At 40.4% G+C, this 26,151-nt stretch overlaps 1 pseudogene; it reads right to left on the reverse strand.

Moving 5' to 3' along the window:
- Window positions 1-1,835, reverse strand: part of LOC122641672 — a 56,272-nt pseudogene extending 54,437 nt beyond the window's left edge.
- Between the last annotated feature and the right edge of the window lie 24,316 nt (window positions 1,836-26,151).

The following is a 26,151-nucleotide window of genomic DNA, read 5'->3' on the forward strand; positions in this document are numbered from 1 at the left end:
AAATATTAAAATAAAATGAGGAGTTGCCACCTAGGGTTAGGGCCTAGGACCCAATGGGTGTAGCCCTATCCGTTATGAACGGAAACGAGCTACATAATTCCATATGGTCTGGTAAGAGATTCGGGTAAGGGGCCAGGTTACAAGCATGGGAAGGTGTTAGGCACCCATCTTGCCCAGCAGAAATCGGTCTTTCTGTTATAGATGCTAAAAGGGCGAATATTCTCTCTTCATAACGTATGACTACATAATGTACATTTTATTTACACTATATACATGAAATGGGAAAACATAAAAGACTCCATTGTAACGACAAAAATGCAATGATTATACCTTCACACGAGCATTCCTCGGATCTTGGCGATCCCCTGGCTCAGGGGGAGACGGATGGATGGATCAACACCGGTTCTTTGAATAGGGTAATGGCTCTCTGGATGTGCCTTTCATTATTTGTATGTGGATAAAATAACGGCTAATAAAAAGGAAGTTTCGTTATTTGTAAGCGGACAGAATAACGGCTATAAAAAGGAACTTTCGTTATCCATATACAGACGGAATAACGACTTGACTGGAATGGGATCGCTCTTCGCTCGACTGAGTAATCGATGGATCTACCCACAACTCAGAACACCACTCAAAACTCACTCACAAAGGCCTGAAAGAGGGCAAAAATAGGATTGGGAGGGTCTCCCAAGGCTTGAAATCCCTGAAATGAGGGGAGGGGGACCCTCCTATTTATAGGGGGTGTCCTACACCCACGGCCCCGGATAGGTCGTCCACGGCGCCGTGGATGACATCATCCTGCTGACGTCGTAGCTCTCTGCGGCGGCGTGGTTCCGTATCCTACTGCTGTAGGAGGCTTCCTCAGGGTCATGGGGCACTGTCCACGGCGCCGTGGACAGTATGGTCCCCTTCTTTCCCCTTTTTTTGAGTCTAAATGGGATTTTTTTGGTGTTCAGAGTGTGTTTGGGCCCATGGGCCCTGTCTTTTTTAGTCCTGGGAAAGGGAAAGGGGTGCAAGGGGTGCAACGTCCATCGTCCAAGTCCCGTCGTCATCATCGCCAGGGGTGGTGGCAAAATTTCAGTGTCTACACCGCTGGTTGGCTCAAAAACTACAGTCTTAAGGAAGGTAAATCAGCCCTTAAGCATCATAGAGATAACGATGAAACTATCCATTATAAGCGTTTAACCGCTCTACTATGTAAGTAACACGGCTCTTCTTGCAAAGCCAAGTTCCCCATTAATGCTGAATGTATCTTAGCTGAAGTGAGTTAATTCATAGCAAATTCTAAATAAAGTTGCTTCTTGCATTGAATTTTGCTTCAAATCAGTACCAAAATATGTCAAGTAGAGACTGACATCTAAAAAATGAAAAAAATTATTTATGAATACTTTGGAAAAATTATGAATCATAGCAATATGGAAAAATGTATCCTGAGTAATGGGAAGGTGAGAAATCAATTTTGCTTATGTTAAATAATGACAATTGAAATTTAAATATTAGATAACTTGTTTTGCCAGCTTGGTGTTAAATTTAATCATATGAAACGGGTTATAATAAACTGGAAGGCTGCAAGGGTTCCCTGATCATTTTTGGCCATGTTGTTTCCTTTAGGCCCGAGGAGGATAAAACTTCCAATATCTTATGGTTCATGATAATACGATCCTTCCAATAGGCATGATCAACTTTGAGGAAGACAATAATTTTCAATTCTTACTTCTCAACAATTAGTTAATTGACACTCCTAGCCATATAATGGTTCTGAAGATCATAACACAAACATAATTAATCCCTTATTTGAACAATAACCAAAAAAAAAAAGAAATTTCTCCAGTTACAAAACATATATCAAGATAAGAACAGAATGGCTTCACAGATAACATATAATTATAAGGCCCCCTTTCAGACCTTGGATTTCCAATATTAATAGGAATGTGGAGGAAATCCTCTATCTTATCCTGGGCTCTTCTACTCTTCATAGCCATGTGGTGCTCCTTCTCCCTCTATTAGGCCTGCCCCTAGCTCTTTTAGTACCTTCAATCTGAATGAAGTCACTCCTCTGAACTGGAGCATCCGACAGACTCGGTCAAACATGGGCATACCACCTCAAGTGACTTTCTTGTAGCTTATTTTGAATCAGGGGTACTCCCAAACCCGCTTTGATATGGTCATTCCTTATTTTATCCTTCTTGGTTTTGCTGTTCATCCATCTCAACATCCTCATCTCCATTACACTTAGCTTATCTATATGACGCTTCTTAACATCCCAACACTACGCCCCATACATCATAATCGGTCTTATGATTGTCGTGTAATCTTTTATGGTAAGCTTTAAAGGAATCCGTTGATCACATAACACTCTGGATGCACCTCTCCACTTCAGCCATCTTACTTTAATCATCTGAGATACATCATCTTCTATATCACCAACCTTACTGATGATTGATCCAAGATACCTAAAAATGCCACTTTGCGGAATCTCCATCTCATCAAGTTTCACCCCTTCGTACTTCGTCCCAGAGTCGCTAAATTTATATATCATATACTCCGTCTTTGCTCTACTTATCTTAAACCTTTTGATTGCAAGGTTGATCTCCATAATTCTAGTTTGATATTAATTCTAATTTTGGTCTCATCTACCAAAAACAATGTCATCAGTGAAAAGCATGCACCAAGGAACCTCATCTTCAATGCCTCTAGTTAGCTCATCCATGATAAGTGCAAACAGATAAGGGCTTAATGCTGATCCTTGTGCTATGGAGGAGAAATGTTTCAATTTAAAAAAAAAATAAAGATTGGACTGCTAGTAACCCAATTAAACCAAGAACCCCCCAAAGCCAGACTTTTCCTCTTGATTTCCTTATGTATACATGTAAAACCAAAATCAGATCAGACCAAACTCGATAGTAATTTGATCACAAACTGATAGCAATAAATCGATAAAAACCTGGAACAAAATCAAAACCAACCAAAACTGAAACTTCCTTAACGTTTAGTTTGGATTGGCTTAGTAACAAATGAAAATGGGCTCAGCCTAATAGAAACCGCACCAAACCGACCAATTGACACCCTAAGTAAAACGATATCGTATATTAGAAGGGCAATACCATCATTTCATGTGAGGAGGCAAGAAAAATACATTTGTGTAGAGACTCCAGAGAACCTTTTTCCAATAAATATATAGGAAAAGGTTTTCTAAACCGCCAACTGCCTCTCTCTAGTCTCTTCATGAAATGACCTCTTAGCCCCATGGTTTTAATCCTTCTTAGGAAATGTCAGCGCATATACCTGAAGAGAATAGGTTTTCCAATAATCAAAATGAGAAGAAGACTTAGTTATATACACAAGATAACAGTTGGACTAAAGAAATCAAGATTCTAACCAACTAAGAGTACACGTGATAATACAAGAGTTTGTTATAGGTAGCTATAACACGTGTCAGTCTATGGAGGTTTTTCCTTATCAATAACTTTTTGATTTTTTCGATGTTAAGTACCAAAAAAGACCGAGCATCATTTAAAATGACGAAGCTATCCTCTGGTAGCAATGGCTGGATTTATTTAAATTGTTTCATTCTACCCTCTTCGTTCTACTTTTTCTCTAAAATCCATTTGTTCTTATTCTTTCTTTTTTTCCAAGTTTGTTTCAAGATACGGTTTCATCACTGGTGGTTGTTATGGAGGTTTTAGGGTTTATGGCTATCTTTAGATCCAAAACATTTTGGTAAATCAACTCTTAATCTTGTTCTATGTGTTCTTTGTGTGTGTTTTGTCAAGGATTTGAATTGTTTTGATAATTTTTCTCCTTTGTTTTACGACCTTTTTTAAGAAATGAAGTCTGGCTTACAATTCTCTCATATTTGGCTCTTCTTTCTTTTGGATCTGATAAGCTGTGTTCATCTAACTTCTGCATCTGCATTTTGCAGCAGTTCGATGAGGCTTCTTGGAAGCCTCTTCCTGTTCATCATTTGGTCGACACGAGGAGCAGAAACGCTTGCGGTGACAAGTGACCAAAGATCTTTGGATGCAATTTTGCAAGGTTACGCTTATAGAAGTTTCGTTTGGCCACGAACTGGCATCTGGTAGTCTGAGAAAGAGGGGCCTCCAAAGCTACTTTGAGTTCAAGATTCCTACACGAATTGAAGTGCGACCTTACATAAAGAGGTTGGTTCTGGTTTACCAGAACCTAGGAAACTGGTCGAATATCTACTATCCACTACCTGGATACAATTATTTGTTTCTTGTTTTAGGTTTGGTGAGCTATGATGATTCCAACTTATCTACAACTGATCTTTTAGAAGTAGACATAAGGGCGTTTGCAGGTGACCCGATATTGATCCGGTGGTTTGGTTAATCAATCAATTCCAACTGAGTTATCTCCCAAATGTGTAGTGTTTAATCTTTTTGGAGAGACCATTTTAGTAATGTTTCATCTGGAAATGTCTGTTGAGCAGTAGAACAAGGTTATTTCAGCCTGGTCGTGGAGTCTTCTGCATCATCTCCAGAGCCTATGATGTGCTATCGCCACCTCCATCTTCAAAGGGAGATGAGAATAATATCAGTTGGTGGAAGATTCTAGGCTTTGTCGGTGCTCTGTCTCTTGGTTTGGCATTAATACTGATACTGTGGTGGATTCGGAAAAACAAGAGGCAGAGGTTTTTTGGAGATGTGGAGGTGACAAAATTTACGGAAGATGAAATACCTGTCACCACAAGAGAGGGCGGACGTACTACAGAGGTATGGAATTTCCTGAGGAGATGGATGAAGTGGTAAGGGGTTACATGGCAAGGGAGATCCAAATAGAACTCAACCCCACAACTAGATCTGGGAAGCCAAGCTGAGGAGATGTGGCTAAGGTTTCTAGGTTTTTGCCATTTTCTCCTCGAGGAAAAGGTTTGTACAGATATCACATGGATCTCCTGAGTCTTGAGTCTCTTGGCTTCACCCCGACATTTCTTTCCATCTCTGTTCTCCCCCATGTAGCAAATTTGCTTCTGACGGAGAAAATAATAAAAGCTTGGTTGGATATAATGGTCTCTCTCTCTCTCTCTCACACACACACACACACACATCTTTTCTTTCTTTCTTTCTTTCTTTTTTTCTTGGGAAAATTACGCGCACACCTTCTATACTTTGCCTTAAGTACAAATCAACCCAAGGTTTTAAAAAATGAACGAATACACCCCCTATACTTTCAAAACCATACTAAACTAATTGTCCATTAGGCATCCCACGTTAAGTGATGATGTGGCATTGAGAGTGGATATAAAAATACATTTTTGCCCTTTAAAACTTAACCCATTACCAAACCAGAGCATCGTCTTCCCCAAAACACTATTTTGTGAAAAGTTACGAAATAGAAGAAGAGAAGAGGTGAAACTAGGGTTCTTTGTCTTCTCCAAAACATAAAATCCAAAAAGAGAAGAGGCGATTTAGGGTTCATTGTTCCCAACCCTATTCACCATCTTCATCGTTCCCAACCATGTTCATCATCTGATTCATCCCTGTCTGTGTCTTCATCGTTCTCAACCCTATTCATCTTCCTTCTCTCTTCTTCGTGTAAGTAATAGGAGAACCAATAGACATTCGCAGCTAGGAGAACTAGTGGACCTACTTTGGCAAGCCAGTGTACACTCCTATGGAATTGCGGACTCTCGTGAATGTAACTCCGTTAACAAATTAATACTGATTCCACCCAAATTGTTGATTGTATTGAACAGTTGAAATTGATTTGAATTCCACCCAAATTGATTTTAAGAAAAGAAAACCAACATAAACATGTATTTGGAGATTAATGGCTATGCTCGCATGTCCTGATTAATGGTTTTCTTATTATTCTGCACTTTAATTCTTGACAAATCTCTGGAAACCATTAACAATTGACACAATGTACTTGATAATTTGCATATGATCACTGGTATAATCCGGTGGAAAGTGTACTATAGTATTATGAATTTAGGCTTGATTTTGAATAATATCTTTTAGTTTCAACTGTTTCTGTTATAGCTGAAGTCCTAAGTTTTACCAGTTGTTCATATACCACAAAGATCTAGCAATTAGAAATTAGTGACTAAAATATTAATGTGCTTTTAATTAGCTGCCCTCTAAGAGTTAGTTGCTAGGATGAGATGTATACCACAGTTTACAGAAAGCTATTGTTGTGGGGTTGCAGTAATTGTAAAAGATGGCAAAGAAACTGCAATCGAAGATGCAATCTCTAAGTGAAATTGGGGATTAGCAGCTTCAACAACTTTGGAAACTATTTCATAAGCCATTAATGTTTTACATTATGATCTCAAAAGAAATCAAAACAAAGTTGATCTCAAAAGACACATCATTTTATGTGCAAGTTTGGAAATTTTATGGTATAAGTTCAGAGGCATCTAAAGCATGGTTGTAATCCAAATTGAAAGGGATAGCTAAGGAGGCTAGAGAGCTTTTGCTAGTAAGCTATATTAAAATTCAGAATGGTTAGATAAGCCATGTTTTGCTGCTAAAAAATAGGAACTTGCATGATTCAGAAGTAAATTGAAGTTACAAAGGAGAAGTCAAAACACAATCAATAATCCAGCTACTAGACAAAGGGATGTTTTCCTAATATTGGGAAAGAGCTTCATAAGAAATCAGAAGCACATTAAATCACACAGATCTAGCACACAATTGACTAAGGATTTCATCTTCTAAGGACTGCAAAGAGGCTATTGAACTTTTCTCTCTCCCTCTCTCTCTCTCATAATATCTATTTCTATATCTATATATCTATCTATCTATATATATATATATATATATATATATATATATATATATATATATTTATTTATTTATAAATATATAAATAATCTTGTTGTAACCTTGCAGCACATCAACACATCGCACATAAAATGATAATGCAAGTCAATTTAATTTATACATTTTAAATTGAGTGAGTTTGCTAGACACTTATCCAATGGTAACTACAATCCTCTCATACATATCTAGAGCTACTAATAGCATCAAATAGCTCTTTCAAAAGACTAGGTTCAATAACTAGCATCAACTGCAATGCTTCCTGCGTACAAGTTGGATGAACTGATTTTAACCAAAGGGCATTTATCTCCAAGGGCTGGTGGAGGTGATACCATACCTGATTAGACAAAGGGATTATATCCAATGATAGGTGTAAGTGAAATAATATCTAAGATGAAGCAGTTGAAGGAAGAGGTTCTAAATATGAAAACTTTGTTGGTTGTTGTAATAACATTGTTTGTTGTACTCTTTGTTATTATTGTTGTAAAAAAATGATAAAAGAACCTATAGATCTATGTTTATATTTTGACAATTATTACTAATGAAATGATCTATGAATGTTTTGAAGCATTGAGTACAAGAGTATACTTCGTATTAACAACATTCCACATTCAAACATAATTCATACTGATAACCTGCATAAAACAGAAACATCCGCCTGATTCAGAAGTTACATAAAACCTAAAAATCCACCTAACATCACATCATGCTCATCAAACTGTTATAATGTATGACATACAAACTCAATCAGGGTTCATATGTTACAACATAAATCCAAAGAAACCGAAGTTGTTATATTAGACATCCCAACTTCAAATATTACATCCAAACAAAGGCATCATCATTTCTTCTGAGCATTTCTCCTTGCCTACATCTTTGCTGTCCTTGCAGCCTTTCTTGCTAGTTGCTTTGATTGTACGCATTCAACATCACTAACTGGGCTCTGGAAGCAGTCTGTGATTGGGTAGTCCTCTGAGAAGAGTTGATATCAGCTTTACTGCCTCGTACACTCTACTTTGTCTACACAAACAATTAAGAACCATTACTAACATTCCCTAATATTAAAACTCATTATAGATAATTTAGAATATAATACCTTCATACTGGTTGAAGATGATGTCCTCTGAGAAGGGTTGATATAAGCTTGACTGTCTCATACACTTTGTGTCCTCTACACAAACAATGTAAGAAAGATCAATATCCTAAATAATGAACTCATCATAGAAAGTTTAGGATATAATACCTTCGTACCAGACTGTGCCCTTGAGGATTATCCTATTTGTGTAATAACTAGATTCCTTTGACAAGTCCTCCTATTATGATCTTCTCCCTTGCACTTGTCACATCTAATAGTAGAGGATCTCTTCATGTACTCTGTATGATTTGGTTCACCAGGTTCTCTTCTCCTGTTTTTCCCAGGTCTACCTTATAACTTCTTAAGTGGTGGAGGTTGCAACAAATCCTTTTGGTCCAAATCTTCATAATCTGGAAGTTGTAGTACATGCTGTATTATAGTTTCATATGTCAGCTGGTATTATTTCTCTTTGGTATAGTAAGGGTCACAGAGATCTTTCAGTTTGTCTCTAGTGTATATAATACACATTACTACATGCTTACAAGGAATTTCACTCGGTTCCCAAACCTTAAAATCACATTTGCTGTCTGCTAAGTTAACCACTAATCTGTCATCCATATCCTCAACTTCAAACTTATCAACTGTTGCTTGAATGGTTGTACAACCTCTAGCATCTCTCTGTACCTTATCTAACCTCTTTGTGATCCTAGGTGTGATCATCCCCTCAAGGTTGGTACTCCTTACATACCTCTTATATAAGCTGCTCATTAGCTTGATTCTTATCCAGTGAATCAATGACACAATGGGTTTACTCCTACAAGGTCTTATCCAGCTATTGAATGACTTAGACATATTGTTAGTGATATGCGTATTTTTAGATCTGATATCAAAGGCATGTTTAGACTATGTGCTTGGGGGATTCCTCATTAACCAATCATGTGCTTCATTGTTGATCTTCTTTATAACATTCATTGCCTTCCTAAATGCTCTTGCAATAGTAATCCTCAAGGTAACCCAAAACTCCAATTTTAACTCATCTTCAGGATGTTTACTCTTAAATTTGTTGTAGAGATGTCTACAACAATGTCTGTGATTACCATAAGGAAATAGCTCTGTGATAGCATCTGAAAGACCCTGCACAATCATATACATTTATATATTACTTTACATATAATAACAATCCCCAAAATGGTAATTTTTTTTAAACAAATTAGAATGCTAAGTAAAAGAAAATACATTTTGTTTGTCTGACATGAAGGTACTTGGCAAAGTATTTGCTTCTGTGCCTAGAGCATCATATCAACAGTCCAGAAAAAATTTCTAACAATCTTTGCTTTCAATCTCTACTATAATGAAGGAAACAGGAAACAATCCATTATTTTCATCAATGGATAATGTAGACAGAAGTACCCCACCAAACATACCTTTCAAATGACATCCATCCAATCCTAGAAAGGGCCTACAGCCTTTTAGAAACCCAACCTTACAAGCATTCAAACATATGTATACTCTCTTAAAGGTTATTGGTTCTTGCAAAGTAGTCCTTGTTTGATATTGCATCTTGAATGAAATACTAGGATTTGATGCTAAGAGTAACTCACCATATTTAATGTCACGCCCCAAACCACCCCCTAAGAGGATTAGACAGGGGACCCAGAATGTATGATGACACTCTGCCAAATTCCCAGGATCCGGAAGCAGTTAATATCACTCACAAACACACACACACCCATAACACTGGATAATAGAATACAAAGTGAAGCAGAACTAAACTTGACATTAAACATTAAAATCAATATTAACATCATTGTTCTGTTCTCAACCATTACTTGTTAGGTAGTCTATACATCTCTAACCAATAGCTTTACACGTATACAAAAGAGGGCAAGAAACAAAAGCCCAAGTAAGCTATACAAAAGAAGGGACATTAGTAGAACCTATCTACCCAAAAGAATCCCTAAGGTTAGATTAAGTATGCTGCCCCATCCCTCAAGGATCATCCTCAAGGGTCACCCTGATCACCCGCACTAGAGGGATAACCTCCGTCGGGGTCAAAATCAACATCGCTCTCTTACTCATGATGATTCTCCCAGCCATCGAGATATCCACCTGTAGTATCATCTAAAAGAGAATACACAAGAGTGTGAGCTCCACCGAGCCCGTGAATGAAATATAGCCATGCATGCACATGCAAGTATAACCATGAGACTGCATGCATGATGTTTTTTGTTATTATTAAGTCACCTAACAATCAAACTAAGGTAGGTATAGTGCTACTACAATCCGCAATACATGTATCCCTGGTGCGGGCCTTTAACCCCTTCCCGCAATACACCCATTGAGTTGTCGGAGAAAACCAGTCGGCTCCAACATCCTCTCCATGGTTAGCCCGACCAGTCCTCTATGATTAGTCTGTTATACCATCTTTCTTGAAGACGGGTACCCAACCGAAAAATACCTGTGGTATTAGTTCTTTCACAGACATCCAACACCTTAACCCCTGTTGGTAAGGGTTCGTAGCACGGGTGATGATACCCTAACCATATGCATTCTATATGACATAGTACGAGTCGGGTGGTACCCCGCATCCCATTTTACGGGTCACCACCAGTCTCGTTTCCAAGTCGGCTACGACATCTAAACTAACAGATTATAAGTAAGCAGGGTTGGTCTATGATATAGTGTTGGTTCCTGACCCCCTTTGGGTCCATTGGTGAACCCAGGGCATGAATATCAACAAGGGTGGATGGGGTAGGGCTTTCAGATGATTTTCATGTCCCCCATACTGTTCTAGGGCTGTGGGTGAGGATCCAAAAGGCTACGATCAAGTCTGACCACAAACAGCAACACTGTGCATTTTACTAGGCGTTTGTATTAACGCCCAATGCATCACCCAGTCCCTGTTTAACATGGGATTTCTGAGTCTAAAACAGAATTTGCTTGTTGGTTTCACCCCAAATTCAATTTGGAATGACCCCAGAGGGTAGTACCTCTTATATTGAGGCTATTGTAATGGGCTTACATGATCCTAACAAAGATTAGCTAATGGGTTGATGGATTGGGTTCATGCATCAAAGGATCAAGCCAGTATGGCTATAATCAGACTTATAGGTATCATTAATTCATATGAACAACATGAATTCAGGTTATAGTCACCTATTACAGTAGCAAATCTAAGCTATAAAACAATAACCATAACATGTCTGGCAAGAATCCATGTCTCTATGCTATCATTTATGTGATACATACATGATCTAGCATGAGACTACTCTATACACATGGCTGGAATAGGAAATCTATGCACCTACAACTTGTAACAGTATAAAAGGGAAGGAAAACATGTGCAAGAAGGCTTGCATGCAATAATCCATGGCTCAACTATGCACTCTACATGGTTCTACACAAGGAAACATGGTAGTATATGGGTATATGGTTGAGTCTTTGGAATTCCCATACATAGAATAGAATCTGGGAAGCATGAGGGGGGGGGGTAGGATAGGTTCTATGGGGGTTAGCTTCAAGCTTAGAGAATTCGGCCAAGACTCCTAGGCTTCACTCTCTTCTTGTCTTCTTCCTCTCCTTCCTTCTGCCTCTCTTTCCTTTTTCTCTTTTCCTCACCAACGTTTTGAACAGTAGGAGATGAAATCTAAAAATGGGCCATCTATTTTTAGGCCTTGGGTAACTAGGGCCTGTTTGGCCAAGGCTGCCCCCCAATGAAAATGCATTTTTCACTTGCTTCACTCTATTTAACTCTATGTAGATGGGGCCCACATGGTTCTAAGGCTGGGGGATGGCTCCTATATGTCCTAGGGGATGTTTTGAAGGAGTTCAATAGCAAAGCACATGGTTCCCACAAGTCTGGAATGAAAAATACAGGTTCCAGCAACTCTGGGACTTGCACTGGGCATTTGGGTGCATCGCCCAGAGAATGCAGCTTTTGCTGATTTTGCCTTAGCTCAACACAAGGGCTGGGACTTTCACATGGGTACTTTCCCCCACACATTTACCAAGGTAAATCAGGTATGAATGTGGGCATGGCCCCCAAGAATTTATTACGGAGTGATTACCTGGTGTGGTAGTTGTACATCTGATGATGCACAGGGTAGTTGCATGGTGATGGTACCCATCTTCTTACTGGTAGGTAGGATGCCATTAGTGGGGGCTCCTCACTGATCATAATCACTAGAAGGATACACCACAAGGTGCTTGAGTGAGTGACCTCAGGCTTTGATCCTGCAAGCAAGGTTCCAGTCAGATTGGGGTAGGTTTAACATTCTCCCCTCTTAACAGAAATTTCATCCTCGAAATTGGCATGCCTTGTTGTCCAAAGAGTTGAGGATATTTTTTGCGCATTTCTTCCTCCCGCTCCCAAGATGCTTCTTCGGGTGGGTGGTTTCCCCATCTAACTTTAAAAAATGCAACCGTGCTGTTATGGAGGTTATGTTCCTTTCTATCCAATATCTCTGACGGCTACTCCTCATAAGTTATGTCAGCATCAAGCTGCTCCAGTTCTGACGAGAGTACATATGTTGGGTTGTTGATGTATTTCTTTAACTTCGACACATGGAATATATCATGGACGCCCTCCAAAGATGGTGGTAGGGTCAATCGGTATGATACTTGTCCAATCCTCTTCAAAATTTTATATGGTCCAATGTACCTTGGGCTTAGTTTCCCCTTCTTGTTGAACCACAACAGGCCTTTTGCTGGAGAAACCTGGAGGAATACCTTTTTGCCAACCCTAAACTCGATGTCCTTCCTTCGGTTATCGACGTAGCTCTTTTGTTTGGACTGAGCAGCTCTGATCTTTTCTCTGATCGCGTCCACCTTCTCGCAAGCTGCTTGTATCATCTCGGGCCTAGATACTTCCGTTCTTTGAGTTTGTCCCAATATAATGGCATGCGGTACCTTCTGCCATATAGGGCCTCGTACGGTGCCATGCCAATGGTGGAGTGGTAACCATTATTGTAAGCAAATTCTACCAGGGGAATATGGGCATCCCAACTGTCCTTCATCTCTAACACACAGGCTCTGAGCATATCTTCCAAAGTCTAGATGGTTCTTTTGGATTGTCCATCTGTGTGGGGATGAAAAGCGATGCTAAGATTTAGCTGAGATCCCAGGGCCTGTTACAGACTCTTCCAAAATCTTAATGTGAATCGGGGATCTCTATCGGATACAATGGTCATGGGCACACCATGCAGTCGGACCACATTTTCAATGTAGAGCTGGACAAGCTTTTCCATGGAGTAAGTTATCTTGATGGAAATAAAGTGAGCTACTTTTGTCAACCCAGCTACTATTACCCAGATTGCATTCATTCCCTTCTTTGTATTTGGCAAACCAGTCACGAAATCCATGGTAATCTTTTCCCATTTCCATTCTGGAATTGGGAGTGGTTGCAACAACCTATAGGGTCTATGCCTCTTCGCCTTTATCTGCTGGCAAGTGAGGCATTTTGATACGTATAGTGCTATGATTTGCTTCATCTCGATCGACCAATAGTATCTTTTCAGGTCCTTATACATTTTGGTGCTGCCAGGGTGTATTGAGTAAGTTGAATTGTGCACTTCCCTAAGGATTTGATTTTGCACATCATAATCGGCTGGCACGCATAACCTGTCTCTGAACTTCAGTGCTCCATCGTTGGAGATCGAGAAGTCTGGATCTCTGTGAGTTCCTTGTCTAATTTCCCAGATAATCCTTGCCAGCTCGGGGTCTTAGGCTGTTTTTCAATAATTTCCTCCCTGATCGATGGTTGCATGTCCATTGCTGCCAGCAGAGCGGCCGTTCCTTCGATTACAAGTTCCAGGTTGAACTTCCTAGCTTCTTCTATTAGCTGCTCGCTAATGGCCAGTGATGCAAGGGACCCGGTTTGGGACTTCCTGCTAAGCGCGTCAGCAACAACATTGGACTTGCCTAGGTGGTATTGGATATCGCAATTGTAATCCTTTACCAATTCTAACCACCTCCTCTGTCTCATGTTTAGCTTCTTTTGGGTGAAGAAATACTTCAGGCTCTTATGATCACTGGAGATTTCGCTCCTTTCTCCATATAGATAGTGCCGCCAGATTTTTAAGGCAAATAACACCGCGGCTAACTCTAGGTCATGGGTAAGGTAGTTCTTCTCGTGTTCCTTCAGCTATCTGGAGGCGTAGGCGACCACTTTCCCTTTTTGCATTAATATGGCACCCAGCCCTACTTGGGACGCGTCTGCGTATACTACCATGCCACCGATACCATCTGAAATAGTTAATATCAGTGCTGACAGCAACCGATCTCTCAATTCTTGGAGGCTCTTCTCGCACACATCGGTCCATTCGAACTTTTCCCCCTTCTTCATTAGCTTTGTCATCGGTGCCGATATGCGAGAGAAGTCTTTGATGAATCGCCGGTAACACCCGGCCAGTCCCAGAAAACTGTAGATTTCTGTGGCATTCTTTAGGGTCTCCCATTTGAGAACCGCCCTTACCTTATCTGGGTCCACTTTAATGCCTGCCTCGGTGACGATATGTCCCGGGAACCCAATATGGTGGAGGCAAAATTCACACTTTCAAAATTTGGCAAACATTTGTTCTCTCAACCGCTGCAACACGAATCTTAGGTGTCAGGCATGCTCTTCTTCACTTTTGGAGTAGACTAGAATGTCGTCGATAAATACGATGACACACTTGTCTAATACATCATGAAATACTCTGTTCATCAAGTCCATAAACGTTTTTGAAGCGTTGGTTAATCCGAACGACTACACTAGGAATTCATAATGCTCGTATTGGGTTCTGAACGCCGTCTTGTGAATGTTGCTACTCTTGAGCCTCAACTAATGATATCCAAACCTCAGATCGATCTTGGAGAATACCTTCGTGCCTTGTAATTGGTCAAACATGTCGTCAGTGTGTGACAATGGGTATTGGTGCTTGATGGTGAGCTTATTTAGTTCTCGATAGTCAACGCATAGACGCATGCTTCCATCCTTCTTCTGCACAAATAGTACTGGCGCTCCCCAAGGAGATACACTCGGCCGGATAAATCCTTTCTTTAACAAGTCTTATAGCTGAACCTGCAGCTCCTTTAACTCCATGGGTGGCATCCTGTATGGTGCCTTGGACGCAGGTACTGCTCTAGGAACTAGGTCGATCACGGACTTCGTCTCTCGATCAACGGCAGCTGAGTCAAGTCATCCAGAAAAACATCGGGAAACTCCCTAATGACATCAAGTTCTTCCAATGGTCTAATCTTCACCTCGGTATCTACTATCATGGACAAATAGCCCTGGCATCCTACCTCCAACAACTTTTGTGCCTAGAGGGCGGACAGGGATATCTGTTTGGGTTTCTTCGCCCGCTTACTCTGGTAGGTGAATTCTACCCCATCTATCATTTTAAACAAAATCTTCTTCTCTGTACACATGACGTTTGCCCCGTATGTAGATAGCCAATCCATGCCCAATATCACATCAAAATCCTTCATGTTAAACTTTATCAAGTGGGCTGTCAAGTTCTGCCCACAGATTCCTATTAGACAGGACTCATAGACCTCCCTCAAGCTCACAACACTTCCAGTCGGAGTGCAAACTACTAATTTATGGCCTATGTCCTTCGGCTGAATGTTCATTTTATCCGCAAACATGGTTGAAACGAAAGAGTGGGATGCACTAGAATCTAATAACACTCATGCAGGAGCGGATGATATGATTAATGTACCTACGGTTTAAATGAAAGATAATGATGCAATCAATTTTCTAACATTTGGTCCACTAACTGGCGGGGTTGCGGGTAAGTACCTGTCAATACTTTCGTGTTTGCCTCCGCTTCTTCATTGGTTAGCGCGAACACTTTCCCTTATGTTTTATTATCCTGGGGCTAGAAAGGTCAGGCGGCAGACTAAAATGGCGGGTAGGGATTGTATCTCCGACTGGCATATTGTCTTGCTATGTGCCCGAACTTGTTGCACACGAAGCATTTGTTGGATGGAGCGGGTGAAGGGGAGACTTGGCTCATTGCTGGTCGGGGTGGTGGGGCAGCTGTTGTTGCTTGACTTTGAGTGGGTTGGATGTATTGAGTAGTTCGATTAAAAGCAGGGCAGAAAGATTGAGAATTTTGGCCCACTTCTGGCCGCCGATATTGTTTCGGGCTGGGATTTAGGTCAGACCCTCTCGAAACCTTATTGGGCCAATTATAGTTCTGGAAGGTGCTCGACCTTTTCCCAATCCCCTGTGGCACCGTAGACTTCTCCTTCAGTCTGTCTTCCATTGTCTTGGCCTTATCAACCATCTGGGCATAGGTCTGAATGTCCACGACTGATAGGATGGAACTAACCTCAGGGTTAAGCCCCTTCTCAAACTTCTTTGTCTTACTAACCTCTGCCTTTAAATGTTCCGGTGAAAAATGAAACAGGTCCTCAAACTACTATTGATAGTCAAGCACTGACTTCAATCCTTGCACGAGGGCAGAGAACTCGGCTTCCTTCCGATCCCTAAAGCTCTCTGGAAAGTAATTCTTAAAGAAGACTCCTTTGAATTGGTCCCAAGTAGGGTTGGGATGAACCACCTCCAGATTTGGTCGTGTTGCTTTCCACCATACCTCGGCTTCTTTCTGCAGCTGGCACCCGGTGCATATCAACTTCTGGGCATCGGTACATTCCAACACATTGAACGCTTTCTTTAATGCGCTAATCCATCTCTCCGGTTGCATCACCTCTGAACTGATCTTGGAAAATGCAGGTGGCTGAAGTTTCTTGAATCTCTCCATTACTTTAGTCATAGAATTGTCCGCCGCATGTTGGGTCATAGGTGGTGGAAATTGCGAGGGCCGATTGGGTGGTGGTGGTGGTGCTGCTCGCTGCTGTATCAAGGTTGTGAACTGGGCAGTCATTTGGCCCAACAATTCCTGTTGTTGCTGCATGGTCCACATCATGGTTGTCATGATGGTATTCACTTCACCGGCGGCTATAGCCAGAGTTAGTGCAATTGCAGTAGGCTGGAGGGACTGCAGGCACCGGATTTGGGATGACTCAGGGAATCCTTGCCGAAGTAATCAACACTTCAAAGTTTTGAGCTTTGGCTCCATCCAGTAGTCCAACTTCTAGAACGAATCGAGGGCCTCTTCCACACCGACCACCCCGGTTGGATCTTGTGTTAACCATGATCGACTCGCTGAAAAGGACCTTATATATGAATAATTCTACATTTCTTAGCTAAGGAAAGTTCTAGTTTTGACCTTAAGTATACAAGCTATCATCCCCCAACTTAGTATAGTAGTAACATCATATATCAAGGGAAAATGCATCGACACAGAAGATTGTACAAGATAAGCTGAAATAAAACCTATGATAGGAAAACATTTTGGTTTATACCTATGTCTAGAAGGCAAGTTGTTCCAATCTTTTTCCCGTTAAATAAGCCTGTATGTCCAGGTATGCTAGGTCACTCCTAACCTCGCTGGCTAATGCAAGATAAATAATGTGGTCCTCAATGCTATAGGTGTCAGCATGTGCTAGGTATGCTAGGAGGTACTTTACAGCTCTGTTTTTAATCCTCCGGATTCGAGCTAGTCTCTTTCTTAGTTGTCTAATGTAACGCATGTCATTGGGGATTGCCAAGCCCGAACAAGACAACCATTCCCTGCCATGGAAAATTTAGGCATTAGTCTTCTAAGGTTGCTTTAGCCAAGGGTAGACATACTTATAGTTGCATGAACTCTGGCAACACGCACATGGAGAATCATAAGATGGGATGGTTCAGGGGTGTATGCAACCAATAATATCTCACAAAAAATTTAATACAACAGTGTAGGTTGGTGCTACGGTCCATGGGATCATGATGGTTCACCATGGGAAACCAATAAACAATATACTGTGAGTTCCCAACTCTTGGGATCTCCAAGGTTGTCCCTAGGGAACCCTAGGGTTGCCCTAGGGCACCCTAATTTGGCTTGGGCATCCTATTTTCAATTTCAGGGTTTTCCATGGTCGGCCATGGTGCCCTAATGGAACCCTATTAGGGTTTGGTATGACAAACCAATGCCCAGTCCGTCTCTTTGACGTCCCATAAAATTATTGGGATCCATGTCATAGAGAAAAGTCATCTCTATTCCATCCCATGGATCGAGGGATTCATCCCATACTCCAATGCACGGCGGAAAATAATCAATTCGGGTTACTTTCACATCCCATGAATAATCAATACAATTAAATCAATAGGAATTAACATATAATTGCTAACCTGATGAGCCTCAAGTGTTGCTCCTCCAATAGACAATGGTTCTTCCTCCAATGAGCACTCCAAGTAAATAGATCTGAACCTCCAATGGTGCAGCCAAGGTTCTTCAAGCCAATCCTAGATGCTCCTCAATTCTTCAAGCATAGATCTGGGTTTCCAAAACCCTAACTCTTAAATAATAGAGAGCAAGAAGGAGAAGAAGAGATCATAAGAGAAAGAGGAGGAGAACCAAAAATCATCCAGAAGGGGGGGCAGCCAAAAACGTGGAGCTCTCCCCCCTTTACGTTTTTGGGTGTTTTATAATGCTAGGGTTTCTGAAACCCTAGACGAGAAAAATCCCAGTGAGAGTCTGACTCTCTCTCTCCTTGTTGGCTTTCCTATTTAAACTCGAAGTGCTTCTAATTGGTGAAGAAGCAGAATCTAATAGGGAATGATATAATTAATTAATTATTTTAATTTATGGATAATTACAATTAGCACCATATCCATTAATTAAATAAATAACCAATTATTTTAGCAAATTCTAAATAACTCCCTACATAATAATATCATGTACAACCCCCCCACTAATCAACACCATCATTATGGAATCTAGGGCATGTACACTTGAATTGTCAAACCCCATTCCACAATACATGTCCATACAAGAGTGTTTGTGTATCTGATCAGGTCCCATAAAACTCGATAAAACACTTTAATCAAATAACTATATATAATCTATTATTTTAAGTAAAATAGGTTTTACAAAAACCATTTCCAAAATGAAACTGGATCCAGATTCCGATCTGACCATACACAGACAACCTCAATCAAAGTGTTCCCCAATCGGGTAGTTGTGACCATGTTGATTAACTCCTTCACTCACAAAGTGTTTGCGCATTCCCAGAACACCAGCTTTGACTCACTTGAGTCTCAGTTATTGATGAACCAAAGAATACGATCACACTTTGCAGTGACAGGGTTCCCTCAGGTACAGGGTCTCAGTGACACATATCTATCTCTTCCTAAATCTGGCAATAATACATGAGGGAATCGACAAAATAGATTCTTCGCCAATACACACATCGACCATGTGAGTACTCGCATTCGTACCCTAACATCACATGTCTAGGCATACCCAATGCGACGACCATATGATAAGGGTACCTAGCCCAGACTTTAGTCGTGACTACCATTTTAAGTGATACTTACGGACACAAAATGCTCAAAAAGTTTATATCGCATGTGATAATATTAAACTAAAATGTATAAGGGTTCAATACAAAGTAAAATTGGATTGAACCGAACCGAACCGGGTTTGATGGACACATAAATCCAACAATCTCCCACTTGTACATTAAAGCCAATTTCCCATATATTTTAAACCCATGCCCTCCATGTGCTTTTCAAACACTCCAAGAGATAAACCCTTTGTCATGGCATCTGACACATTTTCAGTTGTGTCCACTTTGGAGACACTTATGTCACCCTGCTGGATAATCTCTCTAATGAGGTGATACTTCTGCTACACGTGCTTGTTCCTTTGATGAGCCCTAGGCTCCTTAGCTTGTGCAATGATCCCTCTGTTGTCACATAATAGGAGAATAGGGCCCTTGAAAAGGTTAGGGACAACCTCCAAATCTGATAGGAATTTCCTCAGCCAAATACCTTCTTTTGCTGCATCACAAGCTACAAGGTATTCTGCTTCGGTAGTGGAATCGACTGTAGATTTCTGTTTTGCACTCCGCTACACAATGACACCTCCACCCATTAGATACACCATCCCATACGTGGATTTTCTGTCATCCTTGCCAATTTGGAAATCTGAGTCTGTGTAACCCAGAACTGACAACTGATCAGATCCAAATACCAAGAAATGGTCCTTAGTCTTTCTCAGGTACTTGAGGATATTCTTGACAGCACCCCAATGCTCTCGTCCAGGGCTAGACAAGTAATGACTTACGATACCTATTGCATAGCAAATGTCCAGCCTCGTACATAACATACCGTATATAAGACTCCCTACTGCAGAGGCATAGGGAATCCTCTTCATCTCTTCAATGTCCATCTGAGACTGGGGACATTGAGATCTGGAAAGACTGATTCCATGTCGAAAAGGGACACTTCCCCGTTTAGAGTTCTCCATGCTAAATTTGGCCAGGACTTTGTCTATATAGGTAGCCTATGATAAGCCTAGCATCCTTTTATGGCGATCTCTTGCGAGTTTGATCCTAAGAATATAGCTAGCTTCACCAAGGTCTTTCATCGAGAAAGTTATGGATAACCACTGTTTCAATGATGAAAGAAACCTACATCGTTACCCATCAGCAATATGTCATCTGCATATAAAATAAGAAAACATACTGCACTCCCACTGATCTTCTTGTAAACCCATGGTTCATCCATGTTTTGATCAAAACCAAAAGATTTGGTTGACTGATCAAACCTGATGTTCTAGCTTCTGGAAGCCTGCTTCAGTCCATAGATGGACCTTTGCAATTTGCATACCTTTCTTTCTTCCTCCAAGGAAGAGAACCCCTCTGGCTATTGCATGTAGATTTCTTTTTAAAGAAATCCATTCAGAAATGCAGTTTGCACATCCATCTGCCAGATCTCATAATCAAAGTATGCGGCGATAGCCAATAAAATCCTGATGGACTTCATCATCGCCACTGGTGAAAAGTTTCCTCATAGTCTATACCCTCTTTCTGAGTATAGCCTTTGTCACCAGTCTCGCTTTGAATCTTTTAACCTTTTCATCTGTGCCCTTTTTCCTCTTGAAGATCCATTTACATCCAATAGGCTAAATGCCAAGTGGTGGATTGACCAGAGTCCAAACCTTGTTGGAATGCATCGAATCGATTTCAGAGCGCATTGCCTCCAGCCACCTAGTGGCATCAACATCCTTAAGAGCCTCAGAGTATGTTATCGGATCATCATCCCATTCAACCGACACCATGTGGAACTCTTCCATTGTTTGCTCTTCTTTGGTGAAAAAAGTAAACCTGGTGGGTGGTCTAATAGTCCTCCCACTACGTCGAGGTTCTTGAGGTGTTGGTATTTCAGCGAGTATGTCAATTGGTCTCACTTCTGGAAGTAAAGTTTCTGAGTTATCCAATAACTCTTTAATGACTTTAGGTTTGGACCTCTTGGTCAACATTTCTTCCTCTAGAAATGTGACGTGTATACTTACAATGACCTTTTGGTCAACCGGGTCATAGAAGTAGTAACCTATCGTGCCTTTAGGATAGCCTAAAAAAAAGCATCTTGAAGTCCTTGATTCCAACTTGTCTGTCTGTTGCTTTCACACATGTGCTATGCAACCCCATACCCTAAGGTGTTGAATGCTAGGCTTACGCCCTTTCCATAACTCAAAGGGTGTCTTAGCTATAGACTTAGATGGAACCCTATTCAAGAAATAAATTATCATTTTTAAAGCATACCCCTAGAAAGAGAGAGGTAGCTCACTATAAGTAAGCATCATCTAGCCATATCCAATAGAGTTCGATTGCATCATTCGGATACACCATTTTGTTGTGGTGTTCCTGGATTAGTTAGTTGACTAACTATCCCTTGCGATATGATATGTTCATTAAATTCATCGAATAGATACTCCCCTCCACGATCTGATTGTAAGGACTTGATTTGTTTATCGAGCTGTCTTTCGACCTTGGCTTGGAGCTCTTTGAATTTATCAAAGGCTTCTGATTTTCTACGCATCAAGTATATGTAACCATATCTAGAGTAATCATTGGTGAAAGTTATGAAATACTCAAATGCATATCTTACTTGTATATTTATGGGCCCACATACATCAGTATGCATTAACTTTAACAGATCTGTGGCTCTAAGACCTTTATTGCCAAAGGGTTTCTTGGTCATTTTGCCCTAAAGGCATGACTCACAGGTAGGGAATGGTTCCACCCTCAGACACTCTAAGGTTCCATCTCTTACCAATCCATTGATTTGATCCAAATTAATGTGACCTAATCTTAGATGTCATAGATATGTTGAGTTACCTAGAGTTGCTTTCCGTTTCAAATCAACATTTGAAACAATATTTGTTCTAATAGGACAATCTAAGAGATACAATCCACTTTATATGTATCCAAATTCCACAAAAGAATTATTAAAATGAATAATTAACTTAGAATTACAGGAAAAACTATACCCGTCCAAAACGAGTTTTGAAACTGAAATAATTTTTCTCTTAAAAGAGGGTACATAGTAACAATCCTTTAAAACTAAATTAACAGAACTAAAATTCAAAATAAAAGTTCCTACAACCATCGTCATGGCTTCAGCTCCAGTGCCCATCCGAAGACGCACCTCATTTCTTTCCAGATTCCTTGTGTCCTTGAATCCCTGCAAATCATTGCAAATGTGAACAGTGGAACCACTATCCACCAACCAAGAATTGGTCGGTTCAAAGGACACATTAGACTCATAAAGAATGTAAACATCACATGTACCTTCTTTAGCAGCCTCAGTATCATCTGCCTTTTTATCTTTCACAGTAGCCAGGAATGCACGACAGTTCCTTTTCTAGTGACCCTCCTTCTTGCAATAGAAGCACTTGCCTTTAGCTTTCTTATTGCCAGACTTCCCACCCTTGGGTTTCAGGGCCTTAGCCTTATTTCCCTTTTTCTTCTTCTTCCCATTTGAAGAAGGCTTCACATTAGTAGCATGGACCTCAGCCTTATCCTTTTTCAAGGTGGCCTCTGCTTCAACCAGTGCATTAGCAAGCTCGGTGAGCTCCAGTTCTTTATCTGATATCTTGTAGGACATCTTAAAGGATGCATAGGTGGAGGTGAGTGATGGATTCCAGTTTCTTGAATAGATTAATTATTTTCATAACATGGTCCATCACTGGAGTCCCCTGAGACATCTTGTAGTTATGGATCTGACTCACTACATTGAAGTGTGCATGTGTCAGCTACCTATTGAACAATTCAGCAAGCTTATCCATTTTACCGCCTGAAGTACGTATATCTTTGACTGAGTCCAGCACTGACTTCTCCAATGATCCTAGGATATAAAATGATGCCTTGGAGTCCCTCTTAAGGAAATCCTGTATCTTCTCATATGCCTCAAAATCATCTGGGTAGGGTTGAGGAGGAACTTGTTTATCAATAACTATGTAAAGTCCTTCTGCAATCAGAAGCAATTTAATGCTCCGGTACCAATCGACATAATTTTTACTAGTTAGTTTGTATTCACTAATGAGTGTTAACAGGTTGGAATTAACGGCAACCATTGAATAACAATCTACACATGTACAAGTAAAACCACACGCATATTAATAACCATTGATAAAGATTGAACATACACATCAATGGTCTTTCATGATTTAGGTCTCCCTCATGACCAAAAAAATGATTTGGATACCTACAACCCTTGCATGCATAACTTATCCTATCGGGAGTCATTATATACACCGTGGTAGTGTGGACTAATCTGTCCACCTATGGGCTTCCAATATTTTCGGTCACCTGGGTGTCATGCCCAAATCTTGTTGACTGACATACACCCTAGTCATGCATATACCTATTGCATTAGTTAGAATCATGGAATCATGAAAGATGGTCTACTATCGCAGTGCCCTCTCACTATCCATATCCTAACGTATCTAGATAGAAGTAAATATAGATAACCATGTGATAACGAACCTGACAATGTCTTGTCGGCAGATGCGATGTCATATCATACAACCTCTACATTTACCTTCAATATGAGGCCATGGACATGTCTACTAACTTAGACTAGTCCATATCATACATGCATTATGATTAAAGAGGGATTAAGCAACTCTCACATACATATCATGGATGGAATCAAATAACATAATTGATCAACATTAATTAAAAGTGATTATGGGATGGCAACATTTTTATCAGAAGTAATTAAAGAACCCTCCCAATAAAAATAAAACTAATAACTTTCTTTTAATTATGGGTGCATCAATCATGCCTTGGATGTACCAAATGTCACGCTTCGATCATCTCCTCCTCTCGATCATGTCTTCAAAGTAGGTGACTTGCATCTCCATAAGCTTTGAGCGCCACATGTGGATCATCATTAACATGCCCTGGGAGTCCTAACTCCACTAAATTTATAATGGAAACCTAAGAAAAATATTCTATACACTTTCCTTTCCATAATAAAGAAACCCCGCATTGAGAAACCAACCCACCAATTTGGGCTGTCCATGGGGTGGAGTACATTTGTTTATAAAAAAGAAAGGGGGGGGGGGGAGAGAAAGAGGGAGAAGCATCACATCCACCCATAATCTCAATGCATCACATACATCAAATTACCGTCCATTTTATTAGAAAGCCAATCCCATAATCACATCATAATATAACATCATGCATGGGCATCATTAAAGTAAGCAAGCATACACTGTATTTCTTCAATTATTGAACCACCACATCACATGTGATAACATGTATCCAAGCCCATTGCCAATTAAAATCTCATTTTAATTCCAAGTGGGTGGAAAGAAGAATCTCTTCACCCATCTTCTTCCTCCAAAAACAAAACAAATAAAATAAAAATATTATGTTTTGTAAAACCCTTTTTTAATTATTAAAACTAGGAGGGAAATACTGCAGAAAAATTCTTCTCAAAAGCACACAGGCACAAGCCGCGGGCAACACCCACGGGTTGCTCGCAGCCCACACTGGGTAGGCCGCACACACTTGTTGTGCTGCCTGTGGCTTGCTGCTGGCGGCGGCTCCGTACACCAGGCGCACAGGCCGTGCACGCTCAACTTGTGTGCTGGCTGCTGTCCGCGTGCCTTGCTGGCTGCGGGCAGGTGGCATGGGCAGGGGCATTAGCGTGCGGGGATGGTTGGCAGGATGCGCTACATCCCCACATCCATCATTAAAAAAAAAATTTAAAATAAATAAAAATTTTCCTTCCCTTTTTCATGGATACAATTTTTCAATAATTGAAAAAACAAAATCAATAAAATTCATGGTCAATATAACCAATCACATGGGCAAGTTGCTATAATCTAACAACCTTGTAACTACCCATGTGCATATGGGGAGGTTGTTACAACAACCATATAACCACCCATGTGCATTTTCAACAAATTCAATAAAGAATCTAACAACTTGCATCCCATACATGATAATTACATTAAAACATTAATTGTATGATATCCATGGGTGAGAAAGGTGGCTCTGATACCACACTGTAGGTTGGTGCTACGGTCCATGGGATCATGATGGTTCACCATGGAAAACAAATAAATAATATACTGTGAGTTCCCAACTCTTGGGATCTCCAGGGTTGTCCCTAGGGAACCTTAGGGTTGCCCTAGGGCATTCTAATATGGCTTGGGCATCCTATTTTCAATTTTAGGATTTTCCATGGTCGCCCATGGTGCCCTAATGGAACCCTTTTAGGGTTTGGTATGACAAACCAATGCCCAGTTCATCTCTTTAACGTCCCATAAAATTATTGGGATCCATGTCATAGAGAAAAGTCATCTCTATTCCATCCAATGGATAGAGGGATCCATCCCATACCTGAATACACAGCGGAAAATAATCGGTTCGGGTTACTTTCACATCTCATGAATAATCAATACAATTAAATCAACAGGAATTAACATAGAATTACTGACCTGATGAGCCTAAAGTGTTGCTCCTCTAATAGACAATGGTTCTTCCTCCAATGAGCACTCCAAGTAAACAGATCTGAAACCCAAATAATAGAGAGCAAGAAGAAAGGGAAGAAGAGATCACAAGAGAAAGAGAAGGAGATCAAAAAATCATCCAAAGGGGGGGCAGCCAAAAACGTGGAGCTCTCCCCCCTTCTGCATTTTTGGGTGTTTTATAATGCTAGGGTTTCTAAAACCCTAGATGGGAAAAATCCCAATGAGAGTCTGACTCTCTCTCTCCTTGTTGGCTTTCCTATTTAAACTCCAAGTGTTTCTAATTGGTGAAGAAGCAGAATCTAATAGGGAATGATATAATTAATTAATTATTTTAATTTATGGATAATTACAATTAGCATCATATCCATTAATTAAATAAATAACGAATTATTTTAGCAAATTCCAAATAACTCCCTAAATTATTATG

This window comes from Telopea speciosissima, chromosome 10 (assembly GCF_018873765.1).
Source record: "Telopea speciosissima isolate NSW1024214 ecotype Mountain lineage chromosome 10, Tspe_v1, whole genome shotgun sequence".
Lineage (NCBI taxonomy): Eukaryota > Viridiplantae > Streptophyta > Magnoliopsida > Proteales > Proteaceae > Telopea > Telopea speciosissima.